General features: G+C 53.5%; 2 protein-coding genes across 4 annotated transcripts in view; both read right to left on the bottom strand.

Moving 5' to 3' along the window:
* The window catches only part of POC1B (POC1 centriolar protein B), a 145537-nt gene that overhangs the window by 92467 nt on the left and 41276 nt on the right, over positions 1 to 11794 (bottom strand). The gene's annotated exons all lie outside the window — the stretch shown is intronic.
* The window catches only part of LOC102373435 (polypeptide N-acetylgalactosaminyltransferase 4), a 51177-nt gene that overhangs the window by 4931 nt on the left and 34452 nt on the right, over positions 1 to 11794 (bottom strand). The window lies entirely within an intron of this gene.

Below are 11794 nucleotides of genomic sequence, written 5' to 3'. Positions count from 1 at the left end.
CCCGCGCGCCGCCGGCAGGGACAGCTCCTCCCTTGTCATCCCCCAACAGGGCCCAGTGTGGAATTGGACGAGCTCCGCGCGCCCATCCGTGAGATCGACGCTCGACTCCTCCGTAAAGAGACAGCGCCCTCCAGGCGGCCTGGGTCCCGCGGCGGATGAGGCAGATCGCGGGAAAGGGGAACAGCCGCGCTGCAGCGCCCCCCCTCCCCCCCGCTGGGGGGGGGGGGGCTCTGCCCCAGCCGGAAGTTAGCACCAAGTGCCTGGCGGGGGCAGGTGCTTGCTGTCCAGGGAGCAGTCTCTGGACTTCAGGACCCAGCAGCATCTCAGCTCCGACTCCTAACCTCTGCATGCCCCCGGGTACAGACAGAAGTGGCAGTTCCCTCCCCCCACCCCCGATCTGGCCACAGAAAGCCGCCTACAGCCATGGCCAAACACAAGTGCATGCTGCAGACGATCTGGTGCAAATCTGACCCCTCGTTGCATGAGGTACAGGCAACCCCTGCTTAACTGTTGCCTGTATCAGATAAAGACGTTTCAAACTGTAGCATCTTCTGTAACCTGATTCTACCAGCATGTTGCTGCTTTCAGAAAGGGGGGGGGGGGACAAGGAGTTTAGTTGGGGGGCGTTTAGCCCTGCACCCCAAAGGGGGAGGCAGGTATATTGGAGGCTCCCCAGGACACCAGGGCTCTAATTCCCTTCAGCACCAGCTGGGGAATCCCCAAAATGAGCTCCCTCCCATTCTGAAAATTGTGAACACTGGCAGACAGCCCTAGCCATTGCTACAGGAACCTGGCTGCAGGCTCCCAGCTCCAGCTAGATTCCCCTCCACCCTGGAACCAGCAGTGGACTTCTGTCTGGTCCGGGGTAACACTGTAACTCAGAACACTTTGCAAAATTTACTTTGAGTTACAGCTGGGAGCTGCACTTCTGTTTGCACCCACAGGTGAAAGCCACCCTCTCTCCTGTCTAAGGGTCCGGCTGTTGCACTACCCAGCCAGCCTTCCTTCTGCAACTCTGCTGCATGACAGCTACCCCTGCTCCTCACCACCCTGCATACTAGGGCTGTGCGAAATTTTGCTGGCCATTTCGTTTCGACACTGTTTCAACTCATTTCGAGGTTGAAACGGCAAATTGAAACGAAACAAAGGCCATTGAAATAGCCTCGAAACAAAACAAAGTTAGGCAAAACATTTTGACCATAGCGCTGGGGGTGGGAAGTCAGTCGAGCTGGGCTGACTTCCCATCCCCTACACAAGATCCAGCATGGAACAGGGAGTTAGCCCAGCTGGGTTGACTTCCCATCCCCCTCGCCCAGGGGTAGGAGGGGTGGGGTGGCAGCACTTTCAAGTGTTTCTGTCCAGTGTTTAGTGGTGATGTGTAGGGGGTGCACCCCCTGCCTCTTGCACAGGGCAGGCAACACCCAGCTGGGGAGTTAGCAGCATGGGCAGCTCTAGGATTTTGAAAAGTGGGGACTGTGAGTGGTATGGTGTATACCTGGAGAACAATGTGTGTTGCATACAAAGAAATCAGAGGCTTTGCTATGGGGCTAGAGCTCTATCCTTCAGCTCAAGATGGAACCAAAGAGAAATATAAGTATGCAGGAATATGCATTAATTCACTTCATCACATACTATGTATAAAAACGGCACCAAAAAGGTAATGTGGTAATCCAGTGCCCAGCCCTTTCCCATTCGTTCAAGATGGAAGCAAAGAGAAATATAACATGCAGGAATCTGCATTAATTTGTTCCACATTTATTGGTGTCACAGGTGAACCCTGAGAGTGCCGGTGCACTCCCTGACAGCCGCATTCGCCACTTGGGCAATGGGCAGGGTGGGCAGGCAGGAGCACCAGTGCCTCCCCTGCAAGCACCAGCTGATCACTGCGAAAACTGCAGCTGCTTCCAGAAGTGGCTGTGGGTGCTTCTGGGAGTGGCTGCAGCGATTGGCCGGCACTTGCTTCCAGAAGCGGCTGTAGTCAGTCCTGGAAGCGGCTGCAGCAAGCGCAGCGATCGAACTTCCCCCCCCCCGCCTGATCGCAAAATCGCCCATGGGGGACACCCCCTCCAGTCAGTGGGACTGATTGCAGGGTGGGGCATGTGCCCCGCCTGACTAAAGCAGCACCAGTCAGCCATCCCAACGTTGATGCTGCTGTTCCCTGGGGCATGAGATGGGAGCAGCCACCCAACAGACAGAGCAGCTGCTAACAGTGCCCTGGAAGTGGTTGGGATCCAGTCCCCAGCTGGGGACAGCATTGCCTATGCATGCCCCATCCCTTCAGGCTCAGACAAAGGGGGAGTGCAACCAGCCCAGTTGAAACCATCCTGCACACACTGGTGTCTACTGGCTCAGAGCTTCTGTGACATTCCTTGCAGTGTGGTGCCCTATATGGGAGCAGGGGAATTTAAGCCACTCCTAGGTTCACCTGTGACATGTCTTAACCCTCCCAATAGGACTGAAAACACTGGCTCTAGGAAGCTTATGCACCTCTGATCCTTTTACTCCACCTCTGCCCTGCTTGCTGCCAGACCTCAGGCTAAAGCAATTAAATGCCTTCCTCTGCTCAGGAAGGAAAGGGCAAAGCAAGTGTCCTCAGGGAGGAGGTGCCCAGTGATCTTGACCAGAGAAAGAGAAATAGGCTACAGGATAAGACAGTGGAGTGCAGTGTCATATACTTCACTTTGCTGTCCTGTTTTTTGTAAAAACTTAGGCCATTTAGAGGCTCTACCAGAGAGGAAGCAGCCTGACTCCAAAAGGAGGTGGTTCTATTGGGCAGCCTGAGAACTTTTTTTCACAATAAAAACATACAAAATCTTACATGAGTTTAGACAGCTGTTTCAGGGCTCTTTGGATTCATAATTTTAGTCAGAGGCTTGCTAAAAAAGGCTTTTATTCTGCTCAAATATGTTGGTAGAGGCAAAGGTAAAGAAAAACCTATTCTAGTCTGGCACTAGGAGCCGTGTAGGTGAAAGTAGCCTCCCATTATAAGCTTGCCAGCCCTCCTCTCACCTGCTTCCCTTTCTCAGAAAAAAAAAGTTACTCCTGAAAGTTTGCACACATTACATCCTGATTTAGAGGTTTCCTCAGAGATATCTCCTGACTAACGTGCCTCACCCATGGCATATTTGGTTTAGTTTGTTGACCTTTGTTGGGGCCTCAGCAGGGAGAGGAAAAAGAATTAGGTTGGAGTGAATGCTTGTTTAAATTACTAGATTTTATCTCTATTCTTCGTTTAAGAATCTGGAAAGTAGGTGTGTCTGTCCAAAACAAACAAATGCAAAGCTTTTGCAGCTGTTCAAGTACTCCAGACAGAAAGTCTTTGGCTGGGTGTTACCTGAGAAGGGCAAACACAAGTGGGTGAAAGAAAATGCACAAGTGGAGGACTAAGAGAGCACACAGAAAGAGGACCTTTAAACCATCTTAAAGGCACTTAAAACAAGACTATTCACCTGTTAAAGGGTCTTAACCTTGTGTTGGGCCAGTAGCGAGCGCCCCTGCACTGAGCCATCCACCTCACTGTACCCGACCACCGACTGAGCTCCAAGTGTCTCCCCAAGGCCACCAATTTCTGGCTAGCCCCCTTCCTGGAGCACACCTGCAAGACTGGGGTAACTGCAGCCACCACCTGGGGTCTAGTCCTTGCTCAGGCCCTATCCCCGCTGGGGTACACAGGCCTTGTAGACCTTAAGGGCACTTGACCCACTCTGAAATCTTGGGGTGCTTCCTTTCACCTGAAGCACAGGAAGTAGCCTCCCTTAGTCAGCTGAGGAAAGGGAATGCAAAGGTGTGCCCATTCCCTCTCAAACACATACCACAAAGCTTGTTATAGCGGACAGCTTTATTGGGTAGAGAGGGTAGGTTTGGGGCAGAGTACGAGTCAGAGAAGTTTCAAAAGAATACCCAGAGCAAACAGAGCTGGCCTGATAGCCGTTTCAAACACTTCTAAATGACTAAACGCTACCTTTCTACTTAGGTTTCTGGTAATTTACTCACTTCAGCATCCCAGAAGTGAGTGAGGATTGCAGAGGTTCAATCTGCTGTGTAAAAGTCCCAACATGACTCTCCTTCTCCCTGGAGAGCCTCTCTCTTAAATAGTGCCCCACCCCCTGACCTAACCTGCTCAAACCAGTCAAAGCCAGGTGTTGTTTTATGCTGACCAACCAATTTGAAAAGCATCACAGCTTAACCAGGACTCAAGCCACTGCCCCCATGCCATGAGATGTTACCAGATTTGCCCATCACTTTGGGGTGTGTTCATTTATTAGGGGTACATTTCTAGGGTCTTTGTAATTCTATTAATGTGCTGCTTGTGTTACTTGTGTTTCTATATGGAGCTGTATCTCTCCCTTCTGCAAGTCTTCACCCCCAATGGGCACGTCCATACGAGTGCACATGTGCCTCTTGCCCCGTCTCAGACCCCTTTGTGGCGGGGTAAGAGGCATGTGTGAGAACGAAAAAATGTTCCCCACACTGCAGGTTTGCAGTGCAGGGAGAAAATTAGACCCCTGGATATCTAGGGGTCTAAAAAAACCACTCCACAGAACTGCGGAGCAAGCCATGGTCCCAGACCATGCCAGGAGGTCAGTCCTCAAAAACAGATGCTCTGGGGGGTCATGGGTGTGGGTGGGTGAGGGCTGGCAGGGGGATGTGGTGGGGGTTGGGGAGTGGCAGAGGGGATGTCCCTGGGGCTGCAGGGGGGATGGACCTGGCCCAGCCCCATGCTTTCCACTGGAACAGATTGCAGGGCACCAGAAGGCGCGCACAGGACCTGTGCCTCCTGGAGCCCTGTTACCCACTCCGGTGCAAAGCCAGACTAGCAAACTACAAGGGGCTGACCCAGGTCCCATCACGTGCCACCCCCCAACAGGGACAGCAGAAGCAGGACCTGGCATGGTGTGCGGGGACCGCACGCCCCACCCACCCGGGTCCTGCTGGCCCTGGGGCCCCTCTGCCGCCCAGCCGGGCTGGGCCCTTGGTGGCAGGACCCAGCATGGCCATGGCCAGCAGGACCCAGCTGCGCCTGGCATGTGGTCCCCGCGTGCCACGCCAGGTCCTGCCGCCATGACTCGGCCTCGCTGGGCAGCAGAGAGGCCCCAAGGCCGGCAGGACCTGGCTGGGTCCAGTGCACAGTCCCTGCATGCTGCACTGGGTTCTGCCGCCATGGCTCAGAGTGCCCCACTTGCGCTGCTGCTGCTAAAGGTTAGTTATAGGCCCTGGGCAAGGGGGCTGTGGCCCTCCAGGGGGAGCTGGGGCCCTGTGGGGGGGGTGGCATTCCATGTGCTGGGGGGGCTGACCCTGTGGAGGCTAGGGGACCCAGCCCTCCTAAGCAGCTTCCCTACAAGGTCCCCCACACCCACAGTCCCCCCAGCAATTGCCCACCTACCCACATCCCTCCACACATACACCCCCACCTTCTCCCACACCCCTTCCTGCAAACACTACATCCCCCCATCACACACCCATCATGTGTGAAGAAAACCAAAAGCACACATCAACACATATAGGTATTTAGAATGTACTTTATCATGATGATAGAGACACTGGTAGACTTCCACATTGCTTTAATATTGTAAATATACCAATAAAGCATTGCCCAACTGATCAGTGTCTCTCTCTGTCTCTCTAGATATGTGTGTGTGTGTGTGTGTGTGTGTGTGTGTGTGTGTGTGTGTGTGTGTGTGTGTGTGGTGGTCTTTTGTTTTAATTGTGGAAAAACATGGATTTTGGGGTATTTTTAAAAATGGATTTCGGATGCTGCTGCAGCAGTCTAGCTGGCACAAGGGGTAGTGTCCCCAGGTACCAATTGGCTGGGCCCCAGAAGCTCCTGAGAGGGAGTAGCTCCGAGCTGCTTGCCAGGGCAGCTTTTTGTACAGATGGGGCCAGGACAGGGCAGCTTTTTATACTGCTGGGGACAGCACAGGTGTTGGCCCCAGGCTCTAGTCCCCCTGGCTGCAAATCCAGGAGGAGCCAGGCAGGGTTATTTTCCCCACAACAAAGTATTTGCTCCACAACAAAGTGCATGTCCAAATATGTGCGCCGAGGCAAAAAGCACTGGCTCAAATTTGCACTGCTTCTATTTGAGCTGCTGCAAACGCTCATGTCTGTATGTGTGGACGCACCCAATGGAGCTATCTTGCAGGACTCAGTTTCAATGGGGCTGGGTTCCTCCAGCCATCAAATCAGTCAAACACACACACACACACACACACACACACACACACACACACACACTAATGTGACATGCCTGACCCGGCCCGGTTGATCAGCATGTACAGGCTGACGTCCTCATATGCTAGGAATCAGTTCATTAAGGTAACAATAAAATGCATTTCAGACACAAGCACACAGGTGAACAGAATACCTCTGAATCCAGCTGGGTGTCCAGCTGATACCCTCATGGGCCAGCATTCAGTTCATTAAGGCACGTCTGACCCAGACTGGGTCAGTCAGCCTATACAAGCTGATCCCCTTATGTGTTTTACACTCAGCACATCCCAGTCTTTTGCCCTAACTGTGCTAGCAGTGGTAGCCTCTTGATGAGCGGACCCAACAGTATTTTTGGGCTTCACAAGGATCTTTGGCTTAGGTAAAAGAAGCGGTGCTGCAGAGCAAGTGGGGAAGGGAAGTAGAGAAGGAAAAATACACCCGGTTACCACCAGTTTGACTATACAACTTATTTATTGCTAAGTATTTGAAATTTATAATGGTAGTAGTAGTAATAGACATACAAGGACAAACAAACAAAACAATTACAATATTACCTTGGTTTAATTGAGTATTTGGGGAAACCTAGCTCAAGCTTAACTAATACAATTCAGGTTCAGAAAGCTATGCCTAGGGAGAAAAAGAAAGAGAGAAAGGGGAGGGGAACAGAAAAAGTCCTTTGTAAGTCCAGCAAGCTGGGTGCCAGGGCTCCCTCAGGAACACAGAGCTGATAGGTAACAGAGGTCAGTGCTTAAAACAATAGAGACTCGATTCACTCACTCTGTACCTGCTTGAGGTCACATAGTAGCTGTAACCCAGGGCAACCAGGTTGATTGACACATGAGACACAGAAGAGAAAAACCAACCTGGAAGAGGATTCTTCCACAAACCTATCATAAGTATCTTCTAAATCAGAGGTCAGCAACATTTTTGGCCAGAGTGCCAGAAAAACCCCAACCTCGACCCACCCCTTGATTTGGCATGCCAGGGGCAGACAGGGGAGCCATGATGAGCCCGATCCTCATTGCTGCTGATGGGTGCACACCCCTCTGGGTGGATGGTGGGAGAGGGGCAGGGGTTATACTGCCCCAGCCCCTTCCGCACCATGTGGGCTGAAGCAAACATGCAGCTGCCACAGGCCACAGAGCCCGGGCTGCTCACAGCAGGCAGTGGGCAGGCTGCAAACAGCTGCACTGGGGTCCGGAGCCCCAGCCTGGCTCCATGGTCACTGGTGGTTGCACATGTGCCTCAGGACACACAGCAGGGAAAGGGCCAGGGCAGCACATCCCCAGCCCCTCCCACGCTATCCACCCGTGGGCACGTGTGCACCCGCCACCAGCAACAAGCTGAGCCAGGGCTCTGCATACCTTGGTGAAGTGGCTTTCAGCCTCCCCATCACCTAGCCTGGGCTCCGTGGCAGGCAGCAGGAGCCTGCCCAGAGCCCAGGCCAGCTGTGTTAGGTGGCTGGGAGGCTGCAAGCTGCTGCACCAAGGTCTGCAGAGTCCTGGCCCAGCTCATTGCTGGAGGTGGGTACACACGCACCTTTGGGCAGATGGCAGGGGAAGGGCCAGGGATGCACTGCAGCCAGGCAAAACGTCCTCATATGCCACGCTCTGGCATGCATACTGGGGAGTTGCCAATTCCTGCCCTAAACATTCTAAAGATAAGCCACTCAGAACAAGGCTTACCTTTCAAACAGTTTACCTATGCCATCTCAGGGTATTAGTTGAATGATCGGGGAAGGAAAATGCTTTACTTCCTTCTTCCCAGGATGCACATCTCCCAGCCATTCGACCCCTTCCCACCTTCCCAAACTATTGGTCTCCCTGCCCTCCTTACCCGTTCCATGCTGCGAGCTGCTACTCTGCACAGCTTAATTTCAGAAAGACCATAGAGCTGGGGGAAGTGTGCTTCTCCTGGCCACATGTTCTTGCTTTTGAGCAATTCAGCTGCTCTCAGTGTGGAACCCAAGGGTTAATTTCAGCGAGATCAGGAAGCCCCAGGAAAAATGCTCTCCTAGGCTTCCTGCTCTCACTGAAATTAAGGCTATGGCTCCATGCTGAGAGAAGAGCCACCAGGGATTAACTCCTGGCAGCTATACTGTCAGTGGGAATCTGCCATCATAATTAGAGCCAGCCCAGGGAAGAACTTGGTTTGGCACTTTTGTGCTGAGAGTGGAGCCACCAGGGCTTAATCCCCAGTGGCTCTGCACTTAATGAGGAGCTGCTGTGTCAGTTTTAGTGAGACCAGCAAGCATGCATCCTTGCTGAACCTGAAGGGAACTGCTGGGGGTTAACTGTTAAGTTTATAAACATGATTCACAAAAGAATTCCAGAGGTTTCAAATTGGAATCTATGGATGCCTGTAGATGTGTGGGAACGCTGCTCTGATGTGCTGAAATTACAGCATGTCAGAGCAGACCTGATTAATCGAGTCTGTTGGAACATGCTACACCTCCATGTCTCCTGTATTCAGGGTCCCTGATTTTCAAAATGGGGCCAGAGGAACTTTAAATAAAGCTTGTCAAATAAGCTTTAGTTAACATGCCCGCACCACCATTTTGAAGCATGGGATGCTGAATACATGAGATGCTCCAAGCACTCTAATTAAAGCATCCCACTCCCACCCCTGGAGCACACATAAAGATGCCTTACAGTATTAAAACCTTCTTCCTGTTGAGGTCCAATTTCCTTGCACCAGAACTGCTCTATTATTTTTCTATGGAAAAAAGGTTGAGTGAAAATTAAGAACTAGCATTTAATGAGGGGTGCCTTGAGTCTATTGAGGGGTGCCTCAAGTAGCACTTTGTCAAGGACACTTAAATGCATCCAGTTCACTGGAGCTAAAGGGGGAGGGACAAACAGCTGCTGGGAAGGCATGGCTGGGTAGTGCCCAGACAGATACCAAGGATATACCAGACAGACATCATGTACCTACCAAAGCCATTCTTAGCTCTTATTTGGAACTTGTCATCCAGGTATTCCAAAGCACTTTGTAAAGGAAGCTCAAAATCATCTCTCACATTGGGAAACAGAAAAAGTACCAGCAGAACTGAGGCTAGAACTTAGCTCTCCTGACTGATCCGAGCACGAGCCAGACAACACTGTTTCTTGCCTGTTTGGGCCCCATATAAGAATATCAAAGATGGGATGATGGCATGGAGACCTCTTTCATTCCCTCCAGGCCACAGGTGAGACACATAGGTAGAGGTATGCCCTGTTTCTGCCTATGCTATACTGACTGGGTGCATCTACACATTAAATGAGCGTGCCTGAATAAAACTCCAGTGCAATTTTCTTCAGAGTTTATTGCTCCTGGGTGCAGCGTTTACACATGCGCCTCAGAACGCAGCACATTAAGCTGGGGCAGTACAGCCCCAGCCAGCAGGGAGTCCAGGGGGGTCAGCCTGCCAGCCCAGAGCTGCTCTGCCCTGGCTCAACATACTGTGGAAGGGCTGGTTGGGGCATGATGATACTGCAGTGCAGAGCTAGCCAGCAGGCAGCTACACTGTAGCACCCTTGTGCCCCAGCCAACCCGTCACTGCCCACACATACATTGTGGTACACTAAACTCCGCTGTAGAGTAGTATTTGTGTCAGTCAGAACTATCCTATGGCGGAGTTAGTTTACTTAGGCCTAATAGCGGCCCTTCTGTGCATGCGTGCAGTTTAAAGAGGGCCTGGCAATAGGAGAAGCTGCAATAGGGTCCTGGCTCCAGAGCAAGATGCGCAGGTGAAAGCCCGCTGTGCCCTCATGAGCCCAGGGACCCCCAGGAGAGACCCCAGGACCCCCAATGAGCCCTGGCCTGCCCACAGGTAAACTGGGGCCCATGGTGGGAGGGACGTAGCCAGCTGGGAGGCGCGAGAGTGGAGACGAGGAGGGTCACACCTCCCCAGCTTCTACTTGGCTCAGTCCCCCAGTGAGCCACGCGACCAAGCTGCAGGCACGCAAGTCAGGTAAGGGGGGGGGCATTCACCTGCCCCTCCTTCGGTGGGGGGGAGGGACTCCCCCTTAGTCCCCGAGAACAGCGCGGCACCAGCCGGCCCTTCTGTGCATGCACGCAGTTTAAAAAGGGCCCGGCAACGGCAGAAGCCACAATAGGGTCCCAGCTCTAGAGCAAGATGTGCGGGTGAAAGCCTGCTGCACCCCTGAGAGCCCAGGGACCCCCAGGAGAGACCCCAGGATCGCCAACGAGCCCTGGCCTTCCTGCAAGTAAGCAGGGGCCCGTGGTGAGAGGGACATAGCCAGCTGGGAGGTGGGTGAATGGAGATGAGGAGGGTCATGCCCCGCCCAGCTCCTACTTTGCCCAGCCCCTCAGGGAGCCACGCAACTGGAGCCTCGCAAACAGGCCACACAAACAGATGCGCTTCTGGGCCTGGCGCGGGAGTTAGTGCGGGAGTTTGCGCAGGAGGGTCCGCAGCCCTGCCAGTGAGTCCCCTAGGGCAGGCAGTCCCAGCTGCAGTCGGCCTACCAGCGGCACTATGCAGATGGGCATGCGCCACACCCAGAGGGACCCTTGGGGTCTGCAGCCCCCGCACCCTTGACACCTCAGATGCCTCCACCCAGACAGGACCCATGGTTCTGGGCTCCACGCAGATGGAGACTCTGGCTCTCAGGTGCGTGGGCTGCCTGACACTTTCAGGCTCTGGGGTCCAGGAGCATGGTCACCTCCCCTTGTGAGGTCCGCTCCTTTTTGGGCTCTCTGGCATGCCAGCTAGAGGAGCTCTAGGCCACAGTCCAGAGACTGTGTATCATCAAGGATGGTGAGCAGGAGATAGACTCCTACTGCCAGGCCCTTCTCCCCCTGGAAGCGAAGGGTAGACCACGGTCACCCTCCAGGACAAGGGAGGACTTGGGGACCTCCCATGTTGTCCAGCCAAGGGGTTGGACCAAGGTGGTTAAGGGCCCCACAGCCTGCCACACCAAGGTCCCCGCCCCACTGGAGCTTTGCAATAGGTATGAACCTCTTACAGCCCCAGCAGAGCCTACTAAGTTGCCAGTTCCTGCAGGCAACACAGGCTCAACTGTAGCTACTGCCCCCCCTCTCCCTAAGACAAAACAAGAACCCCGCTCTCCCTAAGACAAAACGTGAAGTGTTTGTCATGGGAGACTCCATCCTGAGGGAGACTGAGGGGGCCATCTGCCGCCCTGACCCCTTAGCCCAGGAAGTCTGCTGCTTCCCGGGAGCCCATATCCGAGACATTGCAGAGAAGATCCCTGAGCTCCTCTGGCCCACTGACCACTACCCGATGCTCCTTATCCATGTGGGCACGAATGACACAGCTTGGAGCACTCCCAGCTGGGTCATGAAGCGCTACAGGGATTTGGGAATGGGGCTAAAGGGGTTCGGGGTGCAGGTAGTGTTTTCATCAACCCTCCCAGTTTCAGGCTATGGGCTGAGGAGGAACAGGAGGATCAAGGTGGTGAACCAAAGACTGCGGTACTGGTATCATTGGGAAGGATTTGGCTTTCATGACCACTCTGTCTTTGAAGAGAGAGTCAGTGAGCTGCTGGGAAGGGATGGCTTCCACCTCTCTCCACTGGGGAGGAGGCTCTTCTCAGCCAGACTGGCTGACCTGCTCCACCGGGCT

This window comes from Alligator sinensis, unplaced genomic scaffold (assembly GCF_000455745.1).
Source record: "Alligator sinensis unplaced genomic scaffold, ASM45574v1 scaffold245_1, whole genome shotgun sequence".
Taxonomy (NCBI): domain Eukaryota; kingdom Metazoa; phylum Chordata; order Crocodylia; family Alligatoridae; genus Alligator; species Alligator sinensis.
This window is presented reverse-complemented; position numbering and strand designations above follow the sequence as displayed.